The following is a 22,024-nucleotide window of genomic DNA, read 5'->3' on the forward strand; positions in this document are numbered from 1 at the left end:
TCCATCCATTGTTGAGCGAGAGCGAGAGAGAGAGCGAAGGGGGAAGTTGAAGAGGCTGCTCAGATGTTTGCGCAAATTGAAAAGAATAATGCGGAATTAACATGCTAGACATTTGCCAGAGTCTATGGCGCATCTATGAGAAGAGTTGAGAGGGAGAAGGAGGAGAAGGAGTGAGCGAGAGGGAAAAGACTAAAGTGCCAGACACCATTTGGTATTCAACTCTTGAGCCTCTGCTGAGATTTACTAAATACATTTCATTAACTTTTATGTGCGTCACTTTTTAACTTCAATACTTCAATATCAACTTTAACTTTAATATTAGCTTTAGCTTTGCGGATGTTTATAAATAATAATCACCGCGTTTTCTTCATTTTTTAATTACAGCAGCTGATAAAAACAGCGACAACCCTTGGAAAAGTGCACGCCACTGGCCAATAGATGGCGCTAATAAGTAAGTACTAAGTTTGTTGCCTTGGCAAATAGTAACTCTATTTTGTGTCTCTGTGTGTGTTTTATTATGCGATTGGAGGGCAAAAAACATTCAAGTGTTGGATAAATGAAACCCGATATCGAAATTGCGAGCACATCAGCAGTTATTTATGTGCACTTTATGGGGTGCCATCGTTGTTCGTTGTTCGTTGTGCCTTAAAAGTAATATCTAATACCGTCTTTTCGCTCTCTCTCATTTTTATACTCGCTACCCATAGGATAGAAGGGTATTATAAGTTTGTTGCTGCAGGAAGTGTATTTAACAGGCAAAAGAAGGCATCTCCGATCCCATAAAGTATATATATTCTATATAGACGATATAGCCATGTCGTAGAAGTTATTTAAGAAGTTCTTTTGTATGAGCTTTGGCTGACAATCTGCTATATTTTACACTCTATGGTATATTTTGAGTGTAGTACTATATTAATATATCAAATATAGCATTCGGTATATATTTAGTATTATTACGATATACTTATTTGGTATATTTTAAAATTAATACCACACTGTTTTGCACTCTGTGGTATATCTTTAATAAATTACAATATCAATATACCAATTATATCATTTGGTATAAATTTAGTATTATTACGATATACTTATTTGGTATATTTGCACTCTGTGATATATCTTTAATGAATTACTTTATCAATATACCAATTATATCATTTGGCATAATTTAGTATTTTTGCGGTATATTAATTTGGTATATATTTAGTTTAATACCACACTGTTTTGCACCCTATGGTATATTTCGAATGTAGTACCTTATCAATATATCAAATATAGATTTCGGTATATTTTCAGTATTTCTGTGAAATTTGGTATATTTTAGGTGTAATACCGCACAGTTCTATCGTTATTCAAAATGGATAGCAGGTATCTCAGAGTCGAGCACTCTCTACTATAGCTTTCTTACTTGTTTTTGCTGTCTTTTTATCGCATAGCATGAGTAAGTGTGTGTTTGCTGTTGTTTGTTGTGGTCCACTCCACACCACTCCACACCCCTCCACACTCCGCACTCCACTCTCTCTTCATTAGATCATTTCACATGCTGAGTTCGTTTAGACGAGTATATTTTTTCATTTAATGTGCTGCAAATAAATTTCGATGGTGCGCGCATAAAAGCCATTGGCCTGAACGGACACAATCATAGTATGGTATATATATATACTATATATACCATATGTATGCGGGTGTGTGTGTTCCATCTAATCAATATGTGGAGGAAGCTGGCAGCGAAACCGAAATCAAATTAAATGAATTATTTAATGAAAGAACATGTGAGATTACGAAATTATGTGAGTTACGCGCAAGAATGTTTTATGAATGCTTATGGTCGCGTTAAATCTATTACGTCACGCCAGCCGCCGGATATGGACGGGCAACACGGATGCGAATACGAGCATGGACAGAGAGACGGACAGAGAGACGGACACGGACACGGACATAAGAAGACCGACACAAGTTGAAACATCGACACACGACGCGATGCGATGCGATGCGACGCAGCGGTCGTAAGGCAAATCCAGCTGAGATGTGAGCTGAGCTGAGCTGAGCTGAACTGAGCCGAGTTGAGTGGAGAGCTCAGAGCTGCAATTCGGCAATTCGTAAATGCTTTAAAGCTTGGGCCAAAAATACATCGGGTACAATAGCTAAGTGATAAGCTTGGTGACGAACAAAAATTTGCTTTTTAATAAGGGAAACGAAGAGAACTAGTTCAGCTTGATCTTATTTTTATTGTATAGTGGTTCAGTTTTGCATTTTAGATTGTTTATTATTGATTTTTAATTTAATTCAGTTAAGTTCAGTTCTTCATTTCTTTTGATAGTGAGAAGTAAACCAGTTTAGCTCCATCCAATTTGTATTGCTATTGTTTTATATATAGAATATTTAAAGAACAAGTTCAAATGAACTAGTTCACTGCTCAAAATTGTAAGAATAACTTTATTCAGTAATTTGAATCACTCCGTGAAGAGAGTTGCAATTAATGATTTACTAAGAGTAAAAAAAAAGCAATAAATCGAATGAAGAATGCTTAATACAGCTTTACTTTATATAAAATTTTCGTCTTTATTTTTATTCTTTTTTTAATCATTACCTCCAAGATCTTGTACTGTATTAAAATTAGTCTATTCAATTGAACTATTTGTGTGCTCAATGCCGAAATTATTGGGCACTGATGTGAAGTGTTATTCGAGTAGCGTATTCAGAAATCATTCATTCGACAAACTTTAATACAGTCTGACTGCGAGTGTGTGTGTGTGTGTGTGTGTGTGTGGAGTGTGTGTGTGGAATGGGAGCGTGTATCACATAAAACTGACTTTCATGTGCCGCCGCCTGCCATGCATATAAATGATAAAAATACATGCTAATGTCGACTCTTCGAATATTCGGCTCAGATTCAACATTCCGCAGCCACAGTGCGTATGTATGTGTGTGCGTGTGTGTGTGTGTGTGTGTGTGTGTGTGTGTGTGTGTTTGAGTGTGTGTGTTTTATGAGCTCGCTGCAAAGCAAAGCAAAGCTAACGGCCTGCTTAAGTTTCAATTAATGGTAATAGAGTTGTTCTCAAACCATAAAGAACATATGTCGAAATTATTGCATACTTCGCGGGGCAGCGAATTAAATTCACTTCCATTACCGATAAATTCGACATTCTACATTATTTTGTTATTCGATATATTGTTGAGATTTGTTTTGACTTCTGCCAAAAATTTAATAGAAAACGTTTGTGGAGAATCAGTTCAATAAAGTATAAAAAAACACGAGAACTAAAATACAAATTAATGAATTAACTTAGATGATTTAAGTAGTAGGAATCATTGAAAAGGCAAAGCAGTCAAAAATACTTAGAACTAATAGTCAATACTTTAAACAGCTTAAATAAAATATACAGAATAAACAATATAAAAAATATAGCATACTTTTCAGGGCACTTGAATACTGAGGACTATTCTAAGAGATATTTTGAGATATTTCCAATAGAAATATTTTTTTTAAAAAGTTGGATGTATTTGGTAAAGATTTATGCAATGAAATCAATTTCATTTTTTTTTTTACTCAAGATTGAAATCAATTTTTAATAAGCATAATTTATTTACAAAATTTAATGTATGTATTTTGTATATATTAATGCAATGAAATAACATCAATAATTACAACTTGACTTTGCGAATAAAAAAACATAGCATACTTTATGGGCCACAAGTAAACTGAGATTAATAGAAGCACTTTGAAATATTTTATTCGCTTTATTCATAAATCATTCTCAATTTAAATATATTTTACTTAAATTATTAGATATTTTTCATGAATTGATGCAATGAAATCAAAGCCCAGAACTGATTATGAAATGTTCTCATTTGGTCAATGGAAAAAAGATAGCGTACTTTTAAGGGCACTGCGATTGACTGCAGTTCTTTGATGAGTAGCGTGCACATTTAATAGCATTTTTAATAAAAAGAAAATGCATAAATAAATCAAACATTATGTAGATGAAGCTAATTTAATCAGCTAAATATAAAGTTTAATACTTACAAGAGTAAGTTAAAGCTCTTTGAGGTCTTCTGCATTTCTGCATTCAAAAGAGTTTGTTTTTTTTTTTATTATATTTATCATATTTTATAAAATCAGTTTACTGCGAAACGATATCTGAGCATTCAATAGACGCATTTTCAAGGCGTGCTCATTTTTTGAGCTGAATCAAATTCATAATCGAATTGACTTCCAACTGCGAATCATCGTCGTCGTCGTCGCACACATTGCAGTGCATCGAATTAGCATTTTTTAGTAGCCACTTGAGTGAGGAAGGTGGAGGTAATCTGAAGAGGGATCTCTGAATAGCAGTTGAAACAGGAGACAAGGTCTCTATTGTCTATGCATTTTACTTTCACTCGAGTGGCCACTTCAGGTTGTGCAGATATCGCCGTTTACTCTTGTTACTAGAGCAATGTCACTGTCGATGATGCATTGAGTTCGGTTCTTCTTCACCTTCTCCTCCTCCTCCTCCTGCTGCTCCTCCTCCACCATATCTGCATCAAGGTAACCTTTAACAATGTGAGTCTAATTAAAAAAAAGAAGGAAAAAGTCAACGCTTGGCAGGCAAGTGCTTGTTGGCGATAAATGTGATCAGAGCGAGAGAGAGAGAGAGAGAGACTGAGCGAGGGAGAAGGGAAGACGGGAGAAGGGGCTGCAAATCCACTTACGTTCTGCATATTTCTAGCTGTCAGCAGTTTTCGTTTTTTTTTTTTTCTTTAGCCTTAAGGTGGCATAGATGAAGAGCCTATTTTGGGTTGCATCAATCAAGCCAAATCAATCGAGAGAAGGAGACAAAGTATCCAGAGTGAATTTTTCTTTCATTTTGCTTTTGCTGAAGGGTGAAAAGAGAGCTCGATGCTGTCAGCAGAAAATCTTTTGATGCCGCTGCATAAATGCAAATCAAATGTGTGTGAGTATGTGTGTGTGTGTGTGTGTGTGTGTATATTGTGTTTTATGCGGGCGCGTGTTTATCTACGCAAAAAGCTGCTTCAGGCGCCTCGCTTTTGGCCTTTGGACTTTGCACTTGCTGCTAATCAGTCCGAGTCGCAAGTCGAGTCCCCAAACATCATTTGTTGTCGTAGTTGGACTTTGTTTATTTAGCCCTTTGGCTCACAGCTCAGAGCTGCCTGGCACTTTGACTAATTAGAGAGACGGCTGAAAATGATCAATTTGCATTTCACTGGCGCCAATTATCAGCCCGCAGCAAAAGCAAAAGCAACAATGGGGCCACATCACGTGCTATGTTATATGACCTAAACAAACCAAGTGAAATTCACAAGGACGCATAAGACAAAGGACCAACCAACAAAAAATCAAATGAGAGAAGAGAGTGAAGAGAAAAGCGAAAAGGGTCGGCAAAAATTGCGAACCCAAACAAATCGTAAACTCAGAAAAAGGCGAGCAGGAGTAGTTACACAGCAGGTGTGCAAGTGTGTGTGTGTGTGTGAGTGTGTGTCTGTGTGTCTGTGTGTGTATGTGCTCTATCAAAAGACTTGAAGAAATTGAATTTTCAATTTATAGTCACAAATTATGTGCGATCCTTTTGGCCGCCGTTAACTGCGTATGTAAGCGAAAAATTTTATCACTTGACAAAAAACATAAATTTCTCGTTACAACCCTTTACCCCCTCTTCACTTTCCCCTTCACTTTCCCCTCCTTCTTCGTTTCTACCCACTCTCTACGCTATACGCTAGCATATGGCGAGTTTTATGAGCGAGCTGACACTACTTCATATTCAACTCCCGTAAGGCTAATAAAGCATAATTTAATGAAGCATGCGGCGGCAGTCACTCTCTGGGCAAGAAGGACTATCGCTTTGTGTAAACAATAGTTTATAATTCACACACGCACGTTTCATCCATGGCCATTGGGGCAATAAATGTTTTGGCCTGGCCGAAAAATTCCCCTCAAAAAGGGGAGAGAAATCAGACGAGTCATGTCTAGGAGGAAGCGAAGGGCAGACTAATTGTTACTCACTGAGTTGTTGAGTGTGTAAGTGAGTTGAATGTGTATGTGTGTGTGTGTGAGAGTGTGTTGGTATATTCACGTATGTGTGTGTGACACGCGAAAAGGGTCGCGTTCAATTTGAAAGGCGATACCGAAATTAGATTTAAAACATATTTGAAAATTATGAATTTAAATGCATATTAACCGTTTTCTTTATATACTCCTTTTTTTTTGGGGGGGGGGGAGTGAGGTGGAAGGGGTCTCACTGGCACCTGGCGCTAATCCAGCCGCTTTAACCTGACCACGGCTGAGAGATGGCCGATAAGAGGCGACCCCAAAATACAGGCCACAAAACGAGCAGCGACACACAATATGCTACAATTCAACAGCCTCACTTTACTTTTTATTCTCTCTCTCTCTCTCTCTCTCGCTGTCTCTTTTTAACTGTCACTTGGCCAGCTGCCCTTAACATTTTACATTTTTTTATCGCCAACAACACCGGCCACATTTTTATGTGCTTCTAACCCTTTTTCAAAAAAAAAGTAAAAACCGAGTTGAGGGCAAAATATGCTTTTTAAAAACCCCTTCTCTTAACCTCTCACCCGCCTCCCTTTTTAACCCTTCCCACGCTATCTCTCTCTCTCTCTCTCTCTCTCTCTCTCTTCATTCTGACGCACGCAGGTTTATTGCACTTTTGTCTTTGGGTTCGGTTTGGTTTTTTGTTCCTTTCGCTTCAAATTGAAGTGAGTCTGTTGCTTGGTCCTCCTTCTCTTGAAACTGCGCCTCAGGTCCGGCTGTCCACCTTTTGACTTCTCCCCCTTCCCCTGCACATTGTGTGCGTGTGTATGTGTGTGTGTTGTGTTGATTTTGCAGCACTTTCAGTTTGTTTTCCCTTCGTTTCTTTTTATTATATATATTTTTGTTATTCTTCATTCTGTGTTGTGTTGTGTTTTTTTTCTGTTTTATTCCGTATTCTGTTCAACTTGTCGCCCTCTGTTTGAGTTTCTTATGAATTGCTCGAGCGTTGACAACGCTCCTCGCAGATTACCTGCAAAGTTAAATAACTCGGCGCAATTTCCAAGTTGTTCTTGCATACGCAAAGATTCGAGAACTTTAATGCTTAGCTCGCCTTTTACTATAACGATGCCATTTCTTTTCTTTTTTGCTATACTAACACACTATTTGGGAAGCAACTATAGACTCTTGAAATTCAGTTGAGTCTGAAATATATATAGAAATGCACAAATATTATATACATATTCATACAAAAATAGTAAATGAATCTATTATCTTTATAGCAAAGTTTCGATTAAAGAAAATTTCAGAATAAAATAGAAAATCTTGTAAAGCTTAAGCATTTTTATAATTTCCATTATATTGTCATCCGGTTGATTAAGTTAAAATGTTTAACGTGAATTAGAATAATTTCACAAGAAGAAAATAAGTAAGCTACAGTTGAGAGTGCTCGACTTTAAGATACCCGCTAGTCATTTTAAATAAAAGCAAAACATTGCGGTATTATTCTTAAAATATACCGAATATACCATTAAAATACGGTCATATTCAAAATGTATTAAATATACCACATACATAATCTGGTATATTCATATAATATTACATTAAAAATATACCAAAGAGCACTAAACATACCAAATTGTCAACCAAAGCCAAAACCTTATTGCGGAAGGCCTTTTTTACCAAACAAAAGTATTTCTTGAAAATGTGGAACAATTTTACATTCTTCTTTATGGGTAGTTGGTTTATAAATATAAAAAAAGTGAGGAAGAAAAGCAGAAGATCATGATAGGATCGCTAAGTTATCTTCTTTATATATTCGTTTTTATATTAACATGTTTTTTACCCTAAAAGATTTAAACTTAAAAGAAGAATAAATATAGCAACAACGTTTAAAATATCATTTAATTAAGTATACACCTTAGTATTAACTTGTTTGTTTGATGAAATATTCAAATTTATAAGCAATATTAGAAATAGCAACACTTTCAATAATGGTTTCGCTTAAAACATTTCACAAATTATATAACCTATGATGGTAATTAATTTTGAATTGCATTAAAGGTTAACTTGATGATATATAAAAAGCAAATCTTTGAAGTTTATAACATCAACTAACCAAGATAAAAATTAAAATTGATATTATTTTCAACTTTGTTTATTTAAATTTAATTTCATTTTGGTTTATTAAGTTATTCATGCTAAATCTAAGCATAGAGTCTTTCTTAAATTGTACTTTAAATTTTGTGTGACGCATATCAGCAAAGCGATGGCAAATCTTGAGTTGGTCCCCAAAATGACTTTGAATGCTTCGTTGATTCGTTTGTCAGGCAAAGACTCATGGATATGAGTGCGTTCGCATTTGACTGCAGGCCACTTCATTTGGCATTCAGCATTCAACATTTGCCATAAATCCATTCACCGATTCACCGATTTCAATCCATTCAACATTTGTTCAAGCCTTCAGCTATGGTTTTAAAATATATCCAGAGCCTGCTGTTGCTTCTCTGCTCCCTCTCTCTCACTCTCTCTCTCTCTCTGCTTCATGTTTCTGCTTGTGTTGCTCCTCCTCTCCTTCTTCTTTTGCTTCTGCTGTTGCTGTTGTTGTTGTGACCATTTGCGGCACTTGGGACGACTGCAGCATTTTATGGATAATCGATGCTGAGAGTCGAGACGATGCTGCCTTACCATGGAATTTAGACGTCGACATCGTCGTCATCGTCGTCATCCTCATCCTCATCGTCATCGTCATCGTCTGAGGCCAAGTCATATTGCGTTGGACAGTTGGAGAGCAGCCAAACGAGTGAAAGAGAGAGAGAGAGAGAGAGAGGGGGAAGGCAATGCGGGACAACAAAAATCTAACGACAGCCTAATCCTTTTAAAACTGAGAGCACATAAAAGCAGCAACAACGAATACAGAACACAGCAGCAACAACAACAGCAACAACAACAGCGACGACGACAAGAGCAGAAAAAACCGCAAACAGAAAGAAGTGGAAAGAAGGAGGAGAAAAAAAACTGATGCTGATGTCGAGTCTGTGTAAGAGCGAGAGGGGAACAGCAGCAGCTGGAGGCGAGAGCGAGATGGCGGCACGAGAACAATAAGGTGCTTTTGGGATGAGACGCCAAGTGTAAGTGCGATGGGGGGGCAGAGGTGGTGGGGGAGAGATGAGAGTGAACGGGACAAGCACTGAGGCAAAAGTTGAAGCGGCAGCGTGACACAATAAAGACAACCCAAGAACCACGAAACAACAACAGCAACAACTACAGCAAACGCATTGCACAAAAGCAAAGTGTAATAACTATAAAAATAAACCGGTACCGAAAAAAAAGCAAAAACAAGAACAAACAATGACATGCGACGCGGGGAAGGGGAAAGGGGAAGGCACAGCAGCTGACGGATGAATTGGGCGAGAGAGAGAGAGAGAGAGAGAGGGAGAGAGCATCAAAAGCCATTTTGTCATTACAAATCTTCAAATGCCTTCATCTCATCCAAGCAAGAAAGGCTTAAGGTTCGCAATACCCTGGAAAATTTGCAAATAGAGCATGGAAGGTCCATAAAAGAAAATGCTTTTGATGCAGCGTATAAATATTGTTTTAGATTCATTATTGAAATTCATTGAATGCTTAAAAATTCTCTTTATTATTTTATAATCATAGTTCAAAACTTTAAATTCAATAAATAATAATTTGATAAGTTTGCAAATATATTGAAAAAATTTTTTTGTTTTAGATTGGATTTATTTGTTAAGTAATTGAACCATTAAAAGTTATTTCATAATCATAGCTTAAAAACGTATAAAGTAAAGTATTTCAAAATTAGTGGCAACAGTTTTATGACCATGACTTGAATACTAAAGAAAATAAATAAAAGAATTTAAATTAAAATATATTTTGAGAATTTTACAATGATTCATAATTACAATGGATTTAGTTTTTAAAAGTTGACTTGAAAATCGTATAATCACAAAATAAAAACGTTTACTAAAAGGGTATCTTCAAGTCGCGCAGTGTTGACAACATCTCAAATATTATTTCATCTCTTTCATAAAATGCCCTTTGTCAAGTTTCAAGAGCAGCTTTTGCAATTTGTTTTGCTGCCCGAAATTGAAGCAATTTTGAAAAGTTCAGCATCAAGTTCTTCATCGAATATTGCAATTGAATTAATAACTGTAAAGCAAAAGGAGAAAGAAAAATCAAATTTTACAAGCAATTAGCACAGTAATAAATAGATAATTCGTAGCAAACAAAATGCAATTCGAATATCCTTTAAGGCTTATTTGTGTCCTTAAATAGTAAACACTTGCTGACAGGCGCTGTCTTCCTCTTTCCCCTCAGTGCCCTTCTCTGTTGGCCCTGATTGAAGTCTGCGTTGTTGGGCCATAAAACGTAGATGGCAAATTTGTGGCTCTTAAGATGCACATAATCGGTTTTGCCGAACAAGAAGCAAAGGCAAAGGCAAAGGCAATGGCAGAAGGAAGACGACGATAGATATTAGGCAAAACGAAACGTTTTATGGCTTTAAGCTGTTTTGCTCAAATTTCACCTAAATTGATTATTATCCAGCTGCCTGCCAATATGCGGCTGAGGCTGAGACTGAGGCAGGACATGCAGGACAATGGTGAGAGGGAGAGCGAGTGGCCAGAGAGAAATGGAGGAGGACAACAAAAACTTTGTTAGTTTCAACACGTACACAAATCCCATAGCAAAGCCTTTTAATGGCAGCCAAAAACTAACAAACCACATTAGCACAAGAGGCTGTCGAGGAAGAGGGAAGGAGAAGAAGTGGTGGGGAAAGGGGGTGGGGAGGGGAGCAAGTGTGATGAGCAGGATGAGCGGATCAAGCTTTAAGCAAAGCTTGCCACCAAGTTGTTGAGATTTGCCAGCCAAAAACAACAACAACAAGAGAAGGCGCCAAACATACATCCTTTCACACACACACACGCACACTCACACACACACACTTACGCACACACACACATCAGCATACACAAAGACAAATCTAATAATAAATCCAAGACACTTAACGCCTTAGCCGCCAAGCATGACCCACAAAAGCAGCCAAGGAAGGGATGGATATGCTTATATGGCAAAGCAATACAGAGTGAGAGAAAGAACGGGAGAGAGCTTAAGAGAGAGACGGAGAGAGGGCAGCTTGGTTACTGTTGCCAAGGCTCCTAAGGGAAATGCAAATCGGCGAAAACCCAACGAAGCGTCAGGGCGCTGAATTGAGTTGAAGGATGATTGCCAAAGGAGCAAAAGCAATGCACAAGAAGTAGCAGAAGAAGAAGTAGCAGAAGAAGAAGAAGAAGAAGAAGAAGAAGAAGAAGAAGAAGAAGAAGAAGAAGTGGATTGGCAGCGCTTGCTTCACTAATGTGCCACAAATCCATAGCACCCATTTGGGGATTTCATTCAGCATTCCTTTCTTTCTTTTCGCTCCCCTTTCCAAGCCACAAGAATCAAGGGCATAAATATTTCCCAATCGAATTTGGCCCCCGTCACAAAGATGAGAGATGAAAGCAAAGTGAAAGAGTATACGCGATTCGGTGTGCGGAGAGAACGTCGAGAATCGTTGTTCTTTCTGCAGTTGGTAATTTAATTGAGCTTGCGGTCAAACGTTGGGAATCATGGGAAAATTACTTGATTCTGATTTGATTTGCCTAGACAAGAATCTGAGTGAGCTTCCAGACTTCGTCGACTTCAGCATCGACATCGACTGCAGACGAAAGTCGATGTCTGCACAGACTTCGATGTCTGTGAGGTGCTTGGGGTTTCCTTTTGTTTCACTTGCTGCTCAAGTGGATTAGGCCAGCAAACACTTTTTGGCCAAACTTTGGTGTTGTATCAATTTGGATCCCTTTTTCTTGTGTTTTTTTGTGTTATTTTGGTTTGCCGACCGCTGAAATGGATAAATGATTGAACGCCTGGTCGAACAACAATGGCAGCGAGAAAAGTGCGAACCCGAACTTTGTTGTTCTCTACTCTGTTCTCTCTCTCTTTCACTTGGAGCAATGATTACCCAAAACTAATTTGAATTTTATTGATTCAATTCGGCTCTGTGGCTGTCTTAGCAAGTGTGTATTTCATTGTTGTTGAACCCCCTCACCGCTCACCCCTCACTCCTCATCCCACTCTCTTATCCGCATCTGTCCTTGATGATGTGTTGATGATTTTGCCTGAGCCTAATCTGCTTTTGGGCCAAAACTACTTGTGAAGGGTTTTGACAATTCGTTTGATTTTTATGCTGACTTCGGCTTTGCCTTTAATGCTGCAAATTGTATTTTAATATGATAAACGCATATGCCTATTGAAATCGCATTATGCACGCTTTTCAATTTCGACAACTTTAAAAACATATTGTCAGAGAGAGAGAGAGAGAGAGAGAGAGAGAGAGAGAGAGAGAGAGGGGAAGGAAAAGTAAGAAACTGAGTTTAGTTTCTCATTCCATTTTCGATGACAGGCTTAACTGGAGTGAATAGCTGAGTGAATGATAGCGCAAACAGCTTGCCAATCAAATTAACCAGCCTCTGCTCTGATTTGCCATATCATTATAAGTTTAACAGATAGTCATACTACATTTCGACATATCATTTCCCTGTCACTCTCTGTGTCTGTGTCTGTGTCTGCCTTCGACATCATTAATCAGCTGCAAATACATGCTTAAGTAACTCTATTTTGATATATATCAGTGAATACCTTTTGCATTCGATTTGCTGACAAACTGCTAAATTTAATGTGCTTTGCTTTGCTTTTTGTACGTTTATTATTATTGAATGTAATTGTTGTTTAAGACACATGCCAGAGAAGTGGCTTCAACTCTGAGAAATTTCTATTTAATTATCAAGATTGATTGGAAAGCTAAGAGTTCTTTCATTGATTGTCATTGTTGTTTAACTGCCAACTATTTGTCAGTTGAATACATTAAACATGACAAAACGTGGCTACAACTTTTCAAAAACAAAACACTTTTAGTGTTACAAGTTCTTTTTCCATTAAATGCATTTATTGATACTTTATAGCAAGCAGGATTTAGAGATAAATAAATGTGCTCCTCAAAGTATGCAGCAAAAATTTATATTTTCATTCAACATTCAGCAAGATATTTCGAGTTTGCTTCAAACTTTTGCCACGTCTATTTCTGTCTACGTTTTTTTGTACATAGGATATCAACTAAAGTATTTATGATTCCTGAAAATTTGGTTACAATATAGTAACAAGTTAACATCAAAGAAATAACTTATAAATAAAGAAATTAAATGTACATTGTATAGAAGCAACTAGTTGTATGAATTATATATGAGAGCTGACGTTTATTTCTAAAAATACTGGGTTTCATATGCTTTCTAGCTTATAGAATCCCTCTTCCATGTGTCTTCGTGTTCATGTTTGAATATGTAAAGAATTTATATTGCAGAAAATGTTTTTTTTATCGTTTTTTTAATCAAGAGTGTGTGGAATATTTTATTAACGTTTCAAGTTCATGATGTAATTTGGTTTATTCAAAGTTTTATTGATGTAATATTGAGCATATAAAGTGTATTATGAACTTAAAAGAGACTGAAAACGTACAAAATATATATCGATATCTATTGTAGGATGGCCAGATGCACATCTGACAGTTCAGTGCAATATAATTAAAGTTAAACTATAGAAAAATACAATTAAAGGGTTTAGTTTACATAGTATATGAGTTTTTCGTTATATTCAATTAAACTATAAAGCAAATATGGTAACACACATTATTGAAAACACTTAGTTGCTGTCAACTGCAATTCTTTTGCAACTTGACGCATCATAAACTGTTATGCAGCACATTGCAAACACTCAAACAGTCACATATTTAGATTGTGTTTGGCAAAGATTTGGCAAATAACCGCACGAATAATTAAACTTGAAAAACAAAATTTGATTAATTCAATATTTGCAAAGACTGTTGAACCCCAAAATATGTTCTCCTCTTTCGCACTCTTCACTTCACTTCACTTCGCTCTTTTGTTGCCTGATATCAAAATGGGTTCAGTTGTGTTTTCCGCTGTGGCAACGAAACGTGCCTCAACACTCAACAAAACTTATGTGTGTGTGGGTGTGTGTGTGTGTGTGTGTGAATTTCAATGTTTGTTTAGCTAATAAATTTTCGGGCTGAAGTAATCAAATAATTGCCGAATGTACGAAAAACACAAGAGCATAAGAATATGCCTTGTTTTATTGCCATTTTATTTCGCAAAATTTACGAGCGGCCAAAAGTTTCGGTTTTCCCTTTTTATATGGCCCCATGAAAGCAACTACAACAACAATAACAATAACAATAATAACAACAATAGCAACAAGAAGAAGTGGAACAAGAGCAATAACTTGAAGCTCAACATAATAAAGTACTCGGTATCACTAGAAGTACAACCCAAAATCATGTAACCGTATATTGATGACGATGTTCCTCTAATGACGTCGCTTGACATGACAAATCGCAACTCCTCCTCTATCCCTTCCTTCCACATCCTTACCCCTCTTCTAAGTACGAATGGACAAACAATTAGCTGACTGTGAATAAACCATGCATGACTCTTCCTCTCTAATTGGGAGGGAAAGAGAATTGTCATGGAATCGTGAGATTTGTTTTAATCAGATGTTAGTCCACTAAATGCGTCCCCAATCTCAGCTCTCCTCTAATTATGAGTAAATAAAAACAGTTGTAAAAAACAAAAACAAAACGAAGTTCTTGCGATTGATTCCAATTAATAAGAGCATAAAAAGAGAATAAGAATTGAAATAGGGTTCGATAAATATTAATATTTGATATTTCATCAATGTCTAAAACCAATTCAGTTGCCTTCCTTTTGTTAAGAAAAAGGCTAGTTTAATAAATTTAAGAAATAAGTTAGAAAAAGAAACATATGTTAAAATATGTTAAACTAAATACAGTTAAAGTACGTTAGAGAACAGATTAATTTATCTATATGGCTTCCAATCAATCAAATCGAATCAAATTATAATAAATTTAAAACACATTTATAAAATCTAAATAAATTTTCAATGTAAGGAAATTCAATAGAAATTAAAATACTTCATTATAAATAATCATAAATATCTTCATTCTTGGAATTCTTTATTATTTAAAATCACTCTAGGTTATCAATTAAATATAATCCTTAAACAGTTTTGCTTCAATTTGAAATTTATTCACATATTGTTTATTTATAATTTTAAATAGCTTTAAGTTTTCAATTTAAATAGCAAATTTCGCTTATTGTAAATTGTAGATGATTTGCTTCTAAGATTTCTTATGCATTGCTGCATTTAGTTAACTTTGATTTTCAAAATATTTCTAAAAGACAAATTTAAAGATTTCAGATTGTAAAAATTTGACAAATTCATAAGAAGCCTGAACATAATCACAAGTTTACTCTAAACTATCTTAGCTTTCACTGCAAAATACAGCTACAATTCATCGGTTATTAAAGTATTACAATAATGCAGCTTAAGTCGAGCTTCCATTAAGTGGAAGATGTAAGCGAAATTGCAATTGTTGAGAGGAGACAGAGAAAGAAAGAGAAAGAGAGAGAGAAAGAGGGAGATAGACTTTGCAATCGATTTGAGTGCAGGGAGTATGCAGGGCATGAAATTAGAAACCTAAACTGTTCAAGTTTACAATCTGCTACAGTTAGCAAGAATGAAATGTTGCTGCCATGGAATGCCAATGGTTCAAGAGGGAAGGAGGAAAGGAGGAGAAGGAGGATAAGGAGGGAGAACATAGCTGGAGGAGGCGGGAGGGAGAAGGGCGGTAACATAAATAAACGTCTATTTGAGCGTAACGCTGTTGAAATTGTGTCATGAACTCCGGAAAAGAAGACGCGTCGACACAATCTCACACTTCTACACACACACAGAGAACACACACACACACACACACATACACAGAGCAAGCACACACACAGAGCACACACACTATAAGCAGACACAACAAAGAAAGTGAGTCGGTCTCTGTTGGTCGCTTGGTCGCTGGGTCGTCGCTGAGTCAAAGGAGCGTGTCGTATCTACAATCAGTTCCAGTCTCCCAAGCGCCCGGCGTATAAAATTGTTTTGAGCAAAAATTACAAATTCCACAACTAACGTGACACAGCAGCAGCAGCAGCTCTCCTCTGTCTCCCCTTCCCCTCTCTCTGTCTCTTGTATCCCTTTTGGCTAGTCCACAAAAATACGATATAACGCTTCTATATTCTCATCTTGCCTTGCTTGGCCGAAATATGTATATATACATATGTATACAAAATAGCGTTGCTGCTGTCCACGTTGTTGGCCATCCAGCCTCCTTCTTTATGCCACATGCCACATGCCACATCCTTCGGGCCTCCTCGCATCTGGTTTTTGGTTTGCCCGTCTACCACAAATGTTTTGAGCCACTCAAATGCAGCTCTGAGGCAAGTGGCCTCCACTGCGTGTGTGTGTGTGTGTGTGTGTGTGTGTGTGTGTGTGTGTGTGTGTGTGTGTGTGTGTGTGTGTGTGCGTGTGTGTGTGCGTGTGCGATATGAGAGCACATAGCCAGCGGCTGGTGGAAGGAACAACAACAATGCACGAAATTTAATGCCAACAGCAAAAATAATGAAAGTATTTGCTTTGCTAAGCACAAAAATATGTCAAAGTAAATTTCACTTCATTTTTTTTTTTTTTTGCTCTTGCTATTTTGCCTTGCTTTTCTGTTTCTTGCTTATATCCTTTCACTGTATGCGTGCGTGTATGTGCGTGCGTGTGTGTGTGTGTGAGGCGTTTACGTTGAGTAGGTTGACTTCGAGATGCGTTGCACGTAGCCACGTAGCATGTAGCAGATTTTTCTCTGTATATTTATGCATACTCTTGCAACGCAATCTAAACGTGGGGTATTTGTGCTTCACACCCAGCAAGCATGGCAAACATAAGAGCATCTCTGTACTTAAGCAACGAAGTTGAAAGTTAAAAAAAACGTAGCATACTTTTTGGGGCTCAATTGAAAATTGCTTCGCAAAGATCTTTTCACTTGTATAATGCTTAACTGATAACTAGGTGGATTAAAATAAATACCAGAAATCTGAAATAAATTGTAATATTTTTGGAAAAATGCAAACAGCTCATCATCGATCATTTATGTAAAAAGCTTGTGATTCTTCTGTGATCAAAATTTGTTGTTTATATTAGATATGCAAATCTCTGTTGCTACAACTTTCGCACTTAAATAAATTTATATCAAAATCAAGTAAGAATGCTAAAGTCAAGTGTGTGAAACACCCGATTTGGTATATTGAATAGTTCAACATCCCAAAAATATACTAGATCGTTAGGCAAAGCTAGAAAATCTCCTAGTTAGTAGGATTTTCATAAATAACTAATTTTAGAGATATTTTAATGCTGAAGAAGAAAAAATAAATACACCAATAGCTTTAGTAAAACTTGTTTAATTTAAGTCAATTTGATATCTTTATATTTCAATTCTTCAACTGAACTTTTATTTTTCATTGTTTTCTAAAACGTATAAAAAAATTTCCAATATATTTGAAAAATGTATATTTATATTTGTATTACTTAAAGTACTTTTTTTTATTATACAAATTCTACGCTGTTTCAAAATAAGCTATATGAGATTGTATAAATACTTTTACTTATTTATATTAATATTTAGTTTCAACAAATTAAGTGTTAGAATTGTACAAATTTGAAGTCACGATATAAATACGAAAAAAAATGAATAAATTTCAAGAAAATACTTTCAGTCATTGTTAACACACGAATTTCCTTGCTATTTAAATGAATAATTTGCAGGGTAATCAGCAATTCGTCATTGTGCTGGGGAGCACTTTAGCTTATTAATATTTATAAAACCAACTGCAGTTAGTTACAGCAAGTTGTTTGCTGTTGTTCTTCAGCATTTCAACTTCGACTTCCACTTTGTTCTTTTCGGCTGGTCGCATAATGATGTCAGTCAATAATTTAAGGCACTCCACAATGAGAAGGTGTGTATGTGTGAGTGATATGTTAGAGCCAAAGCAAGCGAAGTTTCTTGGTTAAATTTATTGCCATGAAAGTTGCATGCATCAAATTGATGTCGAAGGAGCGAAAGAACTTTAAACTGTCACAGCGAAATGATATCCCTGGAATTCGTGAGACAGACGGCAAGCAATTGAAACTAAGGGATTATGATATATCACGATTATTACTTATTTTCAAATCTCTGCGTACGTGTGTGTGTGTGTGTGTGTGTGTGTGCGTGTGTGTGTTGTGCGGTGTGTGTTTTCCCCTTGTTGTGGCCTGACGGGTAAACAAGCGAATCCATCAATCAAACGCACGTAAGCGCACACAAAAGTGACAATCTAAATGGATTAGGGAAGCAATGAGGGTAAGCTCCAAACCCAACAAAATACAAAATACGAAAAAAAAAAAACACGTGAAACGAAGAAAACCCCAAGATCCCAAATCCACAGTCAAACCCCAAATCGAAGCCGAAACCAAAACCAAAACCAAAACCGAAACCGAAACCACAGAAAAAAATATGTACAACAAAAAAAAAAAGAGAAAGAAAGAAGATAAAACGAATTCAATATGCATGTGAGCACGTCGTTCACTCAGGAGAAATGAATGAAATTTTTTGTCATATATTTATCGGGTATTACCCAAAGGAGCGCTGATGTAGAGATGAAGAGAGCTGAGAACGCAAATGAAATGAATGAAAATAAAATTGTATGAGCAAAGCAATAGTATTAATTTATCAAATTAAAATGCAATTATATGAAAGCAGATGAAGAGAACCTATTTGAAATATGAATAATCACAATGAGAAATTATTCAAGTAGTAGATGAAGATTGTCTTTACGAAATGGGATAATAAACAATTTAATTTCTTTCTAATTTATTATATATATAATACAAATCAGAAATTTATGTCCAACTGTATTTTCTTCTTCTTTGCAGAGCATCAAATGCGGATACGGATTTGAAATCGCAATCGCAATCGAAAGTGTGTTATCGATAAGAGTGTGTGTATATCGGTGTAATCGGCCGTGTTCAAAGTGTCCGCGACGAGGTTATTTTTTTTGTACATTTTTGTTTAGTTTGAAAGATTGAAGTTGAAGACGATAACTGAGAACGATTGCAGACGAAATACACACGCACATACACGCGGTGCGGTGTGTTGGTGTGCGTGGGTGGAGAAGGCTGCAGAGCAAATGGTAAACATGGATTGGACTCGGTGGCAACAAGACGCTAATGCCAGAGACAGAGCTGGCAACAGCAACAGCAACCGTAATAGCATCGACAGTGACAGCGACAGCAGCGAGAGCAATAACAACAACAACAACAACAACAACAGCAACAACAATAACAACAACATCCGCAACAGCAACAGCAACAGCAGCCTTTGCGATTGCGAGCATCAGCACAGCCAGTGGCTTCCCATTTGATTCGTTTAGCTTCACATCTCGTAGGTTCAATCAGTCAGCCAGCCAGTCAGCAGTCAGTCAGTCAGTCAGTCAGTCAGCAGTCAATCAGCAGTCAATCAGTCAGTCAGTCAGTCAGTCAGTATCAATCGCAGTCGCAAGTATCAGAATCAGTATCTACAAAAATATCAGTATCAGTCAGTGCACCAATCAAAATCAATCAAATTCAGCTAGTCAGATCTGTTGATCAATCGTTGATAATCGTTCAAATCGATAACATAACTGTAACTGTAAATACTATCAAGCAGACATCATTCAGTATATATCTATTTATATATATATATATACTATAGCATATAGTATCAAGTAGTGCAGTGTGGCAAAAATATATATTTCAATCATCAATCAACAAACAATATTATTGGAATCAAGTGAACGGTGTCCACGGTGCGAAGGCAGCGGCGAAAGCTGCGGGCTGTGTTGTAGCCAACAACAACAACAACAACAACAACAACAACAACAGTAGCAGCAGTAGCAGCAGTGGCAACAGCAACAACAACATCAGCAACTACGACAATAACATCAACGATCGCGGCTGCAACAATAAGAATAATACAACAACAACAACAGCAACTACAATAAATCTCTAACAAACAGCCGCCTCAACACTGCCAATGCCCTCATTGCCATCATAATAATCAACAACGTCATCATCGTTTGTTTAGATTTGATACAAGTGAGTTTAGAAACAAGTTAATATTGCATGCCCATATCAATATACATCTATAAATATATACATTCTCTATATATAGAAACTTACCATAGCTATAAGTAATCGACAATCCTTCATGTCCATAATTCAGACTGCGGGATATTTGCTGCAATAGTGTCTCTTCATATATGTCTCTGTATATTAAACTACATTCACATAACAAAAAAAAAGAGATTTGATGACAACCCAGCACATAGAACATTAAATATTTCAATTCTCATCGATGCATTGAGTTTAGATACATAAATATTGAACAGACTTGACTTGGATTATTTGTTGACCATTTTTTTTAACAATTTATGAATTACATTTACGAATATTAGAAAAACCGTAAACCAAAAGCTTTATATTCCAAATTGGAGTTCATTTAACTAAATAAATAAATACATTTAGTATATATTCAGTTTTGTTTATTACAATACGAAGGAAGGAAGTTGTCTTTAAATTAACTAAAATATCATTCGAGGAATATTTTCCATTGTTGTGATAATGTTTCTTCATATATTTGTATGTGTATGGAGAACTCTTCAACTCTCGTAATTTGTATCTACTTTTGAAAAGTTCATAACAATGACACACATTCTTATAACACGTTATTTGTAGTTGTCACAAATAGCAATTAATTAATATTCTGGCTGTTGTGTCTAGTTGCATTTACTCGCCTTCATTATAAAGATGGGAGATTCTATATTCATAAAATATAGTTTGAAGTATTCGATTTGCAGCTGTCGAGTGTTGCGATCTCTTAAAAGGTTGGCTGTCGCATTCGAAAGTCGCAGCATTCAGATAACTCATTACAGCATCAATGTATTTGGGGTTCAATGAAATTGGGGCACAAGCCATGTGGCACAAGCATAACACACACTCTGCACTTAGATCACACATTTGCAACTTAGCTTAGCCGCAGAACATTGCAGCGACTTTTCTTGCCACTCTCTGTCCCGGACTTTCAATCGCAAAGAAAATAAATCTCATGCAAATCATATGCAAAACACTTTGTTTACTCTACGTATGTGTGTGTGTGTACTATATGTTATAGTAGAAGTCAGGCGACAAGCGATTTGTACAAACATTTTACGTTAACAAAACGCAAGTGGTCACGATGTTTGATGTTCGCGTGACTTGCAACTTTTACACAGTCGCCAACACGTAATTGTTCATAAAAGAAAAAACAACAACAACAACAGATTCGAAGTGAAGTCGAAGGCGGGGTTGAAGAAAACAAAAAGAGAATTATATGTAATACCTTTTTAAAGTGTGTGTTGTGTGTGTGTGTGTGTGTGTTGTGCATGCTCCCCAAAAACCCCGCCCCACCCCACGCACCACACCACACGACACCAGAGAAATCTGCCATTGGCAGGCCACCCGCAATTGTATCTAAATGTATAAATCAGATACTTTAACGCGCCGCGGCAGTCTGAGATCCCTGCGCAGCGCACCGCTTCTGAGCACGGTGCTCGAGAGCACGCTCTCGCTGACCCGCATCCATCCGATTGCATCGCTGGAGCTGCCCGGCCTCGACTATGCTGTCCAATCGCAGTCGGCCATCGGTGCCGCCTTCCACCATCATCATCGCGAGCTAGGCACCTCGCTCCGCAGCGGCATCGCTGCCATCACAGCGGCCAGCGCCAGTGCCGCCGGTGGCATATCGCAATCGCAGAGCGCCCTCTTGGGGCGATACGGTCCCAACGCCTCCATACGCAACAGCGAGCGAAAGATTGTCAAGCCCAAACGGTATGTCGAACGAACCTCTCTTCCACTCTCACTTTCAATTTCACTTTCTCCCACTCTCACTGCCTCTAAAAATGAATTCCTAAATATCCACTGAGTACTCCCATTTCGATTTGCTGCCAACATTAATATTAA

At 36.9% G+C, this 22,024-nt stretch overlaps 1 protein-coding gene across 1 annotated transcript in view; it reads left to right on the plus strand.

Moving 5' to 3' along the window:
* Window positions 1-376: 376 nt before the first annotated feature.
* Window positions 377-22,024, plus strand: part of LOC133849593 (innexin shaking-B) — a 105,450-nt gene continuing 83,802 nt past the window's right edge. Inside the window, exons 1-2 of the mRNA XM_062285777.1 lie at window positions 377-451; window positions 18,923-20,122. The gene's annotated coding sequence lies outside the window, so the exon portion shown is untranslated. The remainder of the gene's footprint in view (window positions 452-18,922; window positions 20,123-22,024) is intronic.

The sequence above is a fragment of the Drosophila sulfurigaster genome, chromosome X (genome assembly GCF_023558435.1).
Source record: "Drosophila sulfurigaster albostrigata strain 15112-1811.04 chromosome X, ASM2355843v2, whole genome shotgun sequence".
NCBI lineage: Eukaryota > Metazoa > Arthropoda > Insecta > Diptera > Drosophilidae > Drosophila > Drosophila sulfurigaster.